Source organism: Ursus arctos, unplaced genomic scaffold (assembly GCF_023065955.2).
Source record: "Ursus arctos isolate Adak ecotype North America unplaced genomic scaffold, UrsArc2.0 scaffold_19, whole genome shotgun sequence".
Classification (NCBI taxonomy): Eukaryota; Metazoa; Chordata; class Mammalia; order Carnivora; family Ursidae; genus Ursus; species Ursus arctos.
Genome location: NW_026622863.1, coordinates 36881052 through 36894084, shown reverse-complemented (window position 1 = coordinate 36894084; position 13033 = coordinate 36881052). Strand labels below are relative to the sequence as shown.

Sequence of the window (13033 nt, the reverse complement as noted above, 5' to 3'; positions counted from 1 at the left end):
CACGTGGCCCATTACCAGACCCAGAAAGACCATCTGGGTCAGTGAAAGAGAAAAGCCATCCCGTCCTTATCTAACAGATAAGGCACCATTGTACACACAGACCTTGATTCCTACAGGAAGTTAAAAGGTATGTGCCCGCATTACTTTCGGTGCCTCTTCTCCCTTTTTTATTTTAATTAGCATGCCTGAAACAAAAGGCGATGATTTCAAAATACACCAGCAGCCGGCAAAACCATCCAAATAGAGGTGCTCTTGCCTTTCTCACCTCTTATGGAAGAAGGAGGGGAAATGGTGGCGGCACGCTTGGGACCATGGAGAGGAAAAGGCATCTCCGCTTAGACACTTTACCCTCAGGGCCCAGAGAGAGAGGGAGAAGCGGGGTTCTAGAAGGGTTAGGCTTGGTGAAGGAAAATCCCCAGTGAAAGAGTCGTCCCAGAAGTAGCTGGGACAAGACGGACATGGCTGGCCCACCGTGGCCCTTGGCCCACAGGCCTGGCGCCAGGAGCGGCAGAACAGCAGGGAAGCAGCTAGAATGTCTGCCTATGGGCAATGGATCCAGCCCCAACTCCGGTCCCTCTGCTTCCTTGGCGGCCAAGCCTGATGCTCCCTGCAGAGTGGGCTCCCGGAGAGCCAGCCTGTGTCGCATGGCCCCCAGCAGACTGTCTTGACAAGAGAATGCTGGAAAGCAGGTTCTCATCTCCCTCTGCTCCCTAGGAAACCCGCCTGCTTCATCCCTAGGACTGGCACACCTCTGCTCCAGGCACAGGTGCAGCTGGAAGAGTCAAAGGGACACTTGGCCTGAGGCTCTGGAAGGACCGGGCCCTGACGGTGACAGCTCACACACTTGGGATAAGCTTCGGTCATCGGGAGACCAGGCCACGGGTCATGTGAAGTTGATATTTTTATCTTTTTAACTGAGATGCAGCCCAGGTCCAACGCTCTTATCACATTCTATAGCTGCCCATACTGCACTATGGGGGACAGACAGGCGTCCACACCAGGCAGAAGCGAGGCGTCATGGGTGAATGTGACTCATTTTTTTAATTTTGTGGTGTCTATTTGCAAAGCTGACCTAATGCACGGCCTCACAGCTCTCAACCTCTGAAGGGCCAAGAGGGACACAGGAGCCTTTGTCTAATGGCAAACAAAGACAAAGTCATGGCAGAGTGGCCCCTGAAGTGACGTGGGACGCCGGCCCCGCCCGTGAGGACGCCTGCACTACCAGGCCACTGGCTGGGGCACATGCTGAGGGATGTGGCAGAAGGAAATGCATGTCCAGCCTCAACCCCGCGGCCTGCCCCCCTCGGAGCGGCTGGTCCCAAACCCAGGGAGAGGTGGCATTTTCCTGCCCTGCCAGCTCGCGCAAAGAGAAGCATCTCTGAAAAGAAAGATCCAACACTCATTTTGACACCTGAGTTGAAGCTGGTCACTCAGACTTCTCCGGGCCTCTCCCCTGACTCCCTCACTCCAGAGTGAAACCCCCAAAATGGTCTTTCCGTGATAACCGGGTTGCAGAGCAGAAAGAGCCATTATTAGGTCCATAAATGAATCCAGCGCCGTTAAAGGGAAAGAAGGTGACAGGAAGCTTTTGTTTCCAGAAATGAAAGAAAGCAAGACAAACGGAAAAAAGAAAGAGGGAGAGAAGGAAGGGAGCAGAGAGGAGAAGCCGCCCCAGCAGCCCCGGGAGCAGCCGCGGCCCCAGCCGCAGAACCGGGTGGAAGGAGCACGCGGCCCCCAGACGCGGGGGAGGCTGGCTCGGGCTGGTGCCGGTGGCAAGAAGGGTTAAATTTATGTTCCATTACAAGTCCCCTTTTTTTTGGTTTCATCTTCTCAGTAAAACACATAACTTAAAATGAAATCAAATATTAAAAATGACAGACTCTATAAGTGCTGTGAGTAACTCCAGGTCACGGAGGGAGGGAAGAGCCGGCGAGTTGTCAGGCACTATCTGTCAGAGTGAATTAGAAACAATCAACAGACACTGAAGGGGAAGGTGATTGTTATTAGGCAGCGGGGCTGGGATCGGGCTGCCCAGATGTGGTCGTGCATATCAAGGACAGGAAGCAGCAGTTTAATTCAGGAAGCCCTGGCGAACAGGGCAGCCGAGAGGAGAAAAGTCCTTTGTCGCTAATAAGCTGGAAGTTACTTTGATAACAGCAGGGTTAGACTCTAGAATAAAACACATTTCTTTCACTACCACACACCATTAATATCACAGAAATACTGGCCGAAGCGCTGACGGGTGTGCGCGGGTTTAGCCACAGGCCTGCCTTGCCCTGAGGCCTGGGAGGCCTGGGAGGCCGGTGGGAGGCCCCACCTGGCCCAGGGCCTTCCCCACCTGGCCCGGGACATCCCCCACCTGGCCCAGGGCCTCCCCCACCTGGACCAGAGCCTCTGCTCCTTCCAGGGCCAGGCTCCTCCTGACCACGTCCCCCCCCACGGCCGCCCTCCAGAAATGTTGTCTGACCAAAAAAGAATAAAGATAGTATTTCATTATTTCCCGGTGTCAGGCCCTCCCGTCTCTGTGGCCTGTGGGGAAGGTGCGAGCCCGGTAAACAGCCTCCATATAATGAAGTCCATGTATGCAGCAACGAAAAACAATTTTATATGCAGACAAGGCCCGATTTCATAAGAAATTACTTATGCAGGCGTTCTGCAATTATCCTGTGATACTTTCAGGCAACAGTCTGACAGCAGTTGTGCAAACAATAAAGGGATTACAGAAATAAAAACAAATAATATTACACACACAGAAACTCCATGTTGCATGTGGACGGGATGAAGGGAGCCAGGCAGGGGCCAACAGGAAGTGAGGCCGGAGAGCGGCCCACCCTCTACCCAAGCACTTAGACTACGGGGAGGCTCACTCCCCAGCACGCTGACAGGAGCCTGGAAGCTAGATGGGAGTCTGCCCCCTCTCAGCAGACCTGCTTGCCTCTCAGGGAGCTGAGGACATGGGTCACATTGGCCGAAGGGGCACAGTCATGGGACCAGAAAGGGACAGGCAAGGGGGTGGGCTGAGCAGGCTCGCCATCTTCGCTCACACCACGTGACCTTCCAGGACAGAAAACATCTTGTCTTTCCACGTCATGCCAGGATCCACGCATATCCAGTTGCAGCCCAGAGCCTCCAGCCACCTCGGTGCAGGGTCAGGACTGCCCCTCCCCAAACACAGGTGAGCAGACGAGGTCATCAGCCACGTACAAGGACCCATCAAGGCTCAGGAGGCTGGAGGCATTGACCTCCGACGGGTAGGAGGAAGGAAGGGCGGTTCTATCGTGTGCTCCTGAAGGGCACGAATTGAACTCACCCATCGCCGTGTCCCCATATTAGATGTGGGTGGGCACACTATAACTCAGGAGTCGGGGGGAACCCAGTGAGATGGGAGGCAGAGGCTGGCAAAGGGACATCGTGACCACCCTCCCCAGAAGAGGGGTGCATTCTCCTCTCCTCAGGGCAGCAAATGTCCCCGTGCAGCCAAGAGCCACCCCTGGCCTCCCTGCGAGAAGATAACACGGGAACACAGAGGGGATCGAGGACCTGCAGATGCTGTGTGTCCCGTGCACGGTACCTGCCCAGAGCCTGGACTGTCCTGTGGGCAGCCCGGGGGGGCGGGGGGGGTGGTTACAGGCCACGTTTCCTGAGCACCCACTGTGCTCGGTGCTGAGTGCGGGCCTCGCAAAGCGCGGGCTGCAGCTCGGCCCAGTCTACAGACCCTTGCATTTGCAGAAAGGTTTTTTAAAACTTAAATTAGTTGGTGACATTAAAGGAAAAAAAAAAAGAACTGGATTTTTTTTTAAACTTCTTTCCTTAAAAACTACAAAAACCTGGAAAAAAGTCTGCCCAGAGCCCCAGTGGCTGCAATGACGAAAGCTGAGGGGATGCTTTCAGTAGGGTCCGCTCTCCCCAGCCTGCTCTGTCCACCCCTAGTTTCATGCATTTACCATTGAGACCCTGCATTTGGGTTTAGGACAATGCCCCAGAAAGAGCTGAGGCCTGTCCAGGACACATAGTAAAAGGCTGGGCCAAAGCCTCCCTAGGTGTCCCCAACCCCAGGAACTCACTCTGGGGCAGAGCCCAAGCCCTCCCCTAGCTGAGTTGGCTTCAGCACTGATGATCTGTGTTCAAAACCTTCAGGGTTCTGGAGCCCTGAAATGGGCCGATTAGAATTCCTGAGAGGCAGCCCTCAATCACCCGCCTGGGTACAAGGACCCCACAGCCAGGTCCTGGCCTCCCTGCGTCCTGAACGTTGACATACATCAAACCCAAGTAGGCCTTAGGCTTGGCCATCCTTGCGTTCCAGGAAATTTGGAAAGCAGTGTGCATTTGGTACACGTCGACTGAGTTTGCTTAAAGCAGGCTGCAACGAATTCTGTGGATTATGAATGGTGGAGGTGAGGATTCTCCATCGGTGCCCCCACTCCGTGTACCAGGAACTGTTCTAGGTGCTGTGGGAGCGGCTAGACACACAAGACAGCCCCAGTCCTTGCCACGGCCTCCGTCAGCTAGGAGTGGCCCCCACGCTTCCCGCAGCGGCCTGAGGGGCAGCCCGCTGTGGTCAGGGGAGAGCCGGGCTGGGCACAAACAGGCCTTGGGCCTCAGTCTCTAAACTTACAAAATAAAGGTAGCTTTGATGGCCACGGCTTCTGCTGGCCCTAGGGTTCTCTAATCCCCAAGAATCTTGACTCTGAGACCCAGTCTGCATGTTCGTGGACAGCCCCTGGATCAGCATGAACAGGCAGAGCTCACAGCTCAGTTCGGAGTAGTGCACGGGACGTGCCGGCCCCTGCAGAGGCGCACGCGGACTCAGGCAGACCACGGCTCCCCGAGAAGGGAACCCCCGAAGCCTTCCACCTGCAGCTCTGCCCAAGCCCACAGCTGGAGGGCCCAAGAAGCTCCGGATGAACAGCCACAGGTCGTGACTCACCGTGTCGCCTCTGAGGGCAGGGCCCCCAGGGCAGCTGGCTCCCTCTCCTGCACCCACAGGGCCTGCAATCCCTGACTCCCAGCTTTAGACGTCCCTGTAGCAGAAAATACAGGCCACGGCAAACAAGAGCAGGTTCACGTCACTTACAGAATCGGGGCACCTCGGAGCAGCCCCACACCCAGGAAGTTGGGCTTCTCAAGACACACGTCTGGTCACAAGCAACACAGACACAAAACAAAGTCAGCACTCCTCGCCGTGGTCTGCAAACCCATGTCCAACCCAGGCCCTCCAACCCACCTACCCTCTCCCCAGAGCTCACGGTGCTCTAGCCTCACTGGCCTGTACTCTGTCCCTCAGACATGCCATATTCTCCCTCACCACAGGGCCTTTGCACTTGCCGTCCCCTCTACCAGGAATGCTCTTCCTCCAGACCGTCACCCGGCTGGCTCCTCCATGTCCTTCAGACCTCTCACTTCCAAAGTGCCTTCCTCAGGAGGGCCGTCCTCACCACCGACCCCTCCCAAGTAGAGCACTTTCCCGCCCTCTCTCCCACCCAGACCTTCCTCATGGTGCTTATCACTATCCGACATCAGCTTATCCACCGTTGCCTTGTTTCCTGCTCTCTAGCCCCACAGTAGAAGCTCCTTAAGGGCAGGGAGCTTGTCTGTCTTGGCTAAGGCCGTACCCAGGGCTGCCCCATGGCCAAGTGGTCAGGCTTCAAAATCGGGAAGAAGCATGCTCCAACCTTGGCCTTACCACCCAACAGCTGTGTGACATTAGGGAGGCCACTTAACTTCTCTGGCCTCAGTTTCCACATCTGGAAAATGGAACAAATAACAGCAGCTGCCTGGTAGGGACCCGGCAACAATGAAGATAATCCCAAGAGACTCCACCGGCTCCACCCCGCCTGTTTTCCAGAGTCCGAATTATCTCTGATTTTCGTTCTCTCGGGCTACGCGGCAGTCACGCCACCTTACTGTCCTACCTCATTCAGCTGCTACGAAGGCGTTTGCGGGGATCTTGATCTTTACCTCCATGAGCCTGGAGATCTCCTGGTGAAGATCAAATACGACGCAAAGCCCCACACACATATGCAGGGCTTATCATCATTATCACATAGAAATTACAATTATTCGCTCCCTCCTCTGTGCTCCCAAAGTGCCGCTACTACAGCATTTAACTGAAGTAATTACTGCTGTAGGAGGGCTGTTGACTCATACGGCTGTGCCAGGACAACGGGGCCGTCTCGGGACAGCCGGAGCCACGGCAGGGCTAGCACCCCAGTCCCGGGCCCTGCCCCCACCACCCGGCACGGAGGGGCCCCGCCGTGTCCGTCAGAGGGGGGCAAGGTCCTGTGGCCTCTGAGATCCACTGCCCTCTGCACACCCTGGGGTCTTTCCGAAGGATGACACCGAGGAGGGCTGGACGGCCCCACCTCATGGCTCTGCCTCCGATCCTTGCCTCCGATCCTTCTCTGGAAATCCATGCTGGGCTGGGATAGTAAATCATTTTCCGACGCATGTGAGAGGTTCAGGTCCTGATGGGTCACTTAGGGTTTCTATGCAGTGGAGCTTCGTGGGGGCTGTCTGCTTGTCCCAAAGCTGCCCTTGTACAGCATTTCACAGAATACTTTGAAGGTCAAGTGCCCATTTCAAAGGATGGGGAGGGAGGGCATTGGTGGAAAGGACAGAAGCAAGGGTCCCAACAGGTCCCTTCAGGAGTCCAGAAATGGCCCAGCTAGCACATCACAGCTCCAGGCTGCTCAGAGAGGGAGTCCGACTCAGGACCCAAGAGCCCCCGGTGCTGAGGCTGGAAAGTCAGGACGGAGGAGCTTGTCTCTAAGACCTGTCCCCCTTCCTGTTCTCTAGAACCCAGAATTTGTTCTTGCATATAAGTTGCAAATCCTACTTCCAGTGCACATGACCCTGAAGTTATTTCAAGATTTACCTTCTCCATGCGGGAAGATCTCCCCACCTTCTCACGGCCAATCCCAAGAACATGGCTTCGTTGTTCTTTATCTTCTTGGAGGCCCAGTGCATGCCGAGATGAGTAGCTCTTTAAAATGCAGGCTTCCAAGGCAGAAAACCTGGTAAGGTTGGTGCGTGGCCTATTCTCCAGAGTTTGAGAAACCACCCGAAGGAGGGCTGTGTCCATTCACACACGAAGCTCAAGTCAGTCCAGCGCCTCCTGCTTGGTCCCCCCACCTGGTCCGATGCGGCGGCTCAACCTTCTCTCTCCTTCCCTGTCCAAGACGGGTTAAGGGAAATGGCCAGCACCCTTGCAGTGTCTCCTCTCCCACTCAAGAGGCACAGAGCATGGAAAGTTCCGGAAGAAGGTGGTGCACTGGCTCCCCCCGGGAAAGCCAGCCTCACCCGTCTCCCCTACCTGAGGCCCTCGGCAGTGATGCTACACGCGGCTCTCAGAAACTGTGAGCATCCACGCGGCAGAATTCCTACCATCAATGTAGCAGCTAAATATTGTAAGACTCCTAACTCCCCCATCTGTGTTTTGCCTCCCAAGAGGGAAAATAGTCTTCACAGACATTCCCTTATCTGGCAGGCAAATTCTAAACCTTACTGGCAATCACAGGCTTGTTTTCCCAACCAAACAGCTATGGAACCAAAAATTGTTCTGCCTGTGATATGCTGAGGAGGGAACTAGCCAAACAGCTCAGTCTGGAAGCCCAGGGCCGGGAAGCCCTTGGGCTTCTCCATTACTGGAGAAGACCCCGTGTTCCGCAGACGTCCCCGCTGCCAGGGCAGGTCTGCCCGGCCGCTGACGGAAGCCACAACGGCTGCTGTTCACTGCTCCTCGTTCTTAACACGGAATACACCCACCGAGAAGCTGACGGAAAACACTCACCACGGTGTGAAATCAACACTTTCTAACTCAAATAAAGGGGGGGGGGGAAACTTCCAACCCTGTTGCTGCAAATATTTTCTCCTACAAGATCACGCAAGGCAGGGGCACCACGGCGGCCCTGGGCCCTGCCACCAAGCACACCTTGGCATCCTGCAGCCTCACTTTCCAGTTTATGGTCTTTCCCTGCATTTCACCTGGCCCTTCCCATCCTTAATGCTGGAAGCCCATACCTGTGCAATTGCTAATAAACCGAATCTGATGATAAGTGTAGGAGCCTAATTGATAGGGGCCTTTATCGACTGGCCTTGATGTCTATCTGAGGTTCTCAACAGCCAAGATTTAAATGTTTCATTTTATTTTTAACTTTCCCTTTTCCACATTTCAGCAATGTCAGGCAAAGAGGTATGGTTTTACTATCAGAAAGAATCATGGTGCAGAATAATTTATGACTTCAACTTGGGCTTTCAGAAAAGCTATTTCAAATCTTCACTTTGATTTGGTTGTATCAAAACTACTCAAAATAACAGCGGCCCTTTCTCGGAACCAGAATATGTTAGCGGCACCTCAGGATTGCGAACTGAAGCCTCAGATTTATCCCAGAAGAAAACTTGAGAAGGGAATTAAGCCACAAGGGGGAAAATCACCTTTTTTCCTGATTCCTTTGTTCCCCCTCCTCACCCATCCCCAGACACACCCAAACCACAAAGGAAGGCCACCCCCCCCCCCCGCACCACGTGGGGAAAGGTCCCACCAGCCACCACTCACCCAGAGCTTTCAGGCAGGCGGACTGGTCCTACCTGCCCGGTGGGGGGGGGAGGCTGGGAGGAAGCCCCTGGCCAGGAGGAGAAAGCGAAGGGCTGTTTGGTTGGGATTTGTGTTAGGTCAACTCGACAAAGCAGGAGGAAATGATGTGTGTCCAGGGCAAAGAGTTCTAATATCGTAAGACTTACCTTACCAGCTTAACTGCATACTTGTCTTAAGGACTGTCAGTCTGGTCACAAAATACCCCAGAAAGGATGTAGCCGATCCAGGCACTGACAGATCGCCAGAGGGGCGTCCCGGTTCCCTATCACAAAAGGAAATAGAGAAAGAAATGATGTAAAGTGAAATGTAACAAATTCGCCAAATCACAGCAATATGCAGAGGTCAAGGAAATTCAACTGAAAAGGTTAAAGATGAAATCAAATCCGGTGCAGGAGAATGAAAATCTATCCCAATGCAAGGCCACCGGTGACGTGCTGTAGACAAGAAGCTAAATACTGCCTAGCACTGGGATCTTTCATTTTCATCAGATCAATAAAAGCTTATATTTATCAGGATTCCAAGCAGCTGCCACTTCTGACAACCTCCACTTTATTTTCCCACTCCTTGTGCTGTATCAGGGCAAGGAGGAGAGGAGAAGCAGCTTTTAATGCTATTTACACCTGAAGACACAATTCCATTAAGAGGTCCTGTTTTGTTAAAGAAACAGGGATTGATATGATTATATTGGCAGGAGCGCGGGAAGCCCCTTTGTTCTTCCCCCCATGTTCTCCCCTCTGCAATCCAGACCCGGCGCGGAGATTTCCTGACACGAAGTCTGTGTGCGAGCACTTTTTTGTTCAAACTTACCATTTACAAAGAGAGGCGAGGCTTTCTGCTAAAACAGTTACCACTCTAATCATCTGTACAACAATATTTGCTATCAGGCATTCTAAATAGATTATCACCAGTCCATCTGTGTCATTATTGATTTATAAGGCTTTAAGCAGCTTTAGAATGGAAGCTTTCCCACTGAAGGGTTTCTTGTATAAATCAGAGCCGTGCTCAAATATAGCAGCCATCACTCAAGATATTGTTCTTAAAATCGTAACAAGAAGGAGAAAATGATAAATTGCTTGTAATATACTGATCCAAACTGATATGCAAATCTTGTTTTTTAAATATATTACTTGAGTAAAAAGAGGCATCATTAACATATGAATGCTATATGCAAATGATAGTGACAGAGCAGATGTTGGCGCATGTAATTGACCTATATGTGAATTGCATCAGAGCCTTAACTCTATTAATTCACTACCCAGTAACTAGATATTGTCCAAAAAGTACATTCTTTGAAACCATATACTGGAAGCAAAGCTGACAGGGTTCCAAGGATTCTGAAACAAGGTCACTGTCACTAGTATTTTGCTATCATCTGCATTCCCCTTCTTATGGATGACATCATCATGGGGCCGTGTAAATCGATCACTTAATAGCATTTAGAAAATACTGCAGTGGGGAACAGGTTATAAAAAAAAATGCCCCAGTTTTATTCTTTTTCTTGGCAGAAATGTCATACCTCTTAAACTGAGGGTTTGTGCATGAGTGCACTGTGAAACACACAGATGCCATTTTATTCCCCGTCTTTATTTTTCCACTTCTTCTCAGAATGACATTAAATTGTATTAAATAGCCTTTTGTCCACAGGGCACAGACCACCCCGCATATGATAATGTATTAATGCCCCACGTTCCAGCCACTGAGCTGAAACATTCTGAGACTTGGAGGATAAGTATGAAGCACCATTGTGTGTATAGCCTGCTAACAACTGTGACACATACTAATAGAAACATACCTAATAAATTACTGCTTTCAGGTCTAGCAAGCTGACATTTCTCTGCAAGGGACAATTTTATATTTGTGGCGCAGAACAAAATTGCTTCATATGAAGCCACTGTGGATTAGCATAAAAATTAACACTTAAATTTCGGCTTATTTTCCACCCTCTCCTCCTGCCACAACAATCAATTCCTCTTATAAATCTGATTAGATTTTATGATGCTTATTATTCAGAGCATGTCTCAACACAGCATTCACAGGCTTGAAGACTATTTGTTTAAATAGAAAAAAGAAGCAGATAAATCTATAGGTATTTTTTATTACCCCATTCCCCACCAGTTTCTTTCTCATATTGTAACATCAGTAATTGATTGCACACATTAATTAACATGTAAGGTAGAAATTCTGCATTATGCATGATTTATTTTCCTATCTGGTGAGTAGGTTTGTCTGCTGCCCTTGTGTTTCTAGGACATTGGGCTCGATTCTGGTCCAGACATAAATGCCAATGCTCATTCCCCCTGAAAGTTATTAATGTCAGATATGAAATGAGATTTTTTATTTCACCTGCTTACTAATCCACAAAAGCTGTTTTGAGTGATGCAGGCTTAAACGCCAAAATTTGAAATGATATATTGCTATATCTGATAACATGCAAATATGTTCATTAGACATAATTTAGCAGGAGAGAATAGCAACACTTTTATAACAAGTCTAGGTCAAAAATGGTTGTTAATTAAACAAGTCATGAAAAATGGCATTACAAGGAGACCGTCCAGCAGACACCAGACTTTCTAATGATATGCCGCTGATAGGTACCCAACGCTTCCCACTAAAACGGAGGGGGGGGGTGCTTTCTGAGCGTTTCACATCATCTAAAGCAAGGTTAACAAAACTATACCTACATTAGGAACTTCAAATTGATCACATATTCTCCTTGGATTTTAAAGGTAACACACTATACTTCTCCATTTCAAGACGTGATTTCACTTTCTGTCTTAGTGGCTTAAAGTGATTTATATGGTTGACTCCTTCACAAATAAACCAGAAAAGAAATTAATATTATATCCGGCCATGCTGCTGGCTGCCCTGAGTGTTTGGCTGTGTATTTTAAATCAAGTCGAGCAATAAGCATAGGGACGGTTGGACGGTGAGGGCAGGGATGGGCGCAGAGGCGGATGGAAGATGAAGGCAACGCACTGGGGGAACTGCGCGCGTGCCTGTGTCTCCCTTTTCCTGCAGTCCTTCGCATGGCGACGCTTCCGTTGCCTGGGGAACCGGCGGTAATAAGAATTCTTTTGATTGGCCACGAGTTGAGATTCAAGTGGGCGGGGTTCTGATACGTAGGTACTACTGGCCACCTTGTTGCGAGTGGCTTGGTTTCTTGGGGTGAGGCTTCATGAGTACCTGGGGGAAGGAGGGTGCCTTGGGAGTTAAGTACAGTCTAAAGGAAGGCCAGGTGAGTTTCCAACTGGTCACCCATGCCGCCTTCTGGGCAGCGAGGAAAGTATTCATACAGTGGGAAGGGCAGAAAACATCTTCTGGGACCAAGAGATTCCCCCCCAACCCCAGCCCGCATGGATGAAAGCCATTGGTTGACGTTCTACTCATCCAAACGATCCTTGTAGCCAGATCCTTGAAACACAGTCTGTAAAGCAGGAAAAACACTTCTACGCATTTGGAGTCGTGCACAGGAAGGACAGTTGAGTGGGAGAGCAAAGAACCATCTCAGCAAACCAAAAGAAGCCCACGTCTAAGCCATCGGAGCTATCAGCCTATATTCATGCCACCAACTCGGGCACGGAAGTTATGTTTAATCCTCACCCGTTTGGTGGAGGCAGGTCCGTCTGCAAATACTTCACGTCCAAGTGTAAAATACTCTCACTCTTAGCCTGGCTTGCAGACAGACAACATGACTACTACGGCTAGAAATCTCACCTCACCTTCGCATTGCATTTTATGGTTTCTGTGCTTCCAAACCCAGAATCTCAACTAGTGAAACAGGAGTCGGGGCATTCATCCCACCCGCCTTTCATTGATAATGTGAAGTTCTAAAAAAGAAAATGGATGGAACCTTGGTGGAGGAAGTGAAGGAAATGGTAGTTCTCCAGGACCCTTGGTATCTTTTGTATCCCCCCGATGCCCTCACCTGCATCTCCTACCCACTCACTACACGTACTCCCCTCGTGAGTTCATCTGGACAGACAGCCCCTCCTGTCCTGTCACGCCACAGTCCTGGTTCCTTGGACCTAACTGTCTACTGCTTCCCCATGGCAAATTCTGCCAGGTCTCACATTCTAGGAGCAGCCCAAGGATAGTTCAGGGTCACAGGACTTGTTGAGGAGGTCCTGGGGGGACCCTATAAATTCTCAGGCAATGGGGAAGCCCTGGGGAGGGAGGCCTCAAAGACCCCAGCACACAAATGGTACATGGATTCCCCCAGTCATGGTGGACAGGCTTAGCGGTGCCTCTCACAGGCCAATGATTCCTTCCCGGGACCTCCAGCACTATGTACCAGACATCATGTGCCCTACACCTGATGATGAGAAAGATGCCCAGGCCCTACCTGGGGTCATGGTTAAAACTATTCCCCATTTCCCCAAAGGCTTGAATTCATTTCAAAGTGTCTCATCTGTTGAATGAATGAACTAACTAATGCATCCA

The 13033-nt window shown here is 50.9% G+C and overlaps 1 protein-coding gene across 1 annotated transcript in view; it reads right to left on the bottom strand.

Moving 5' to 3' along the window:
* The window catches only part of ZNF536 (zinc finger protein 536), a 231490-nt gene that overhangs the window by 162674 nt on the left and 55783 nt on the right, over positions 1-13033 (bottom strand). Inside the window, exon 2 of the mRNA XM_044378911.2 lies at positions 8740-8855. The gene's annotated coding sequence lies outside the window, so the exon portion shown is untranslated. The remainder of the gene's footprint in view (positions 1-8739; positions 8856-13033) is intronic.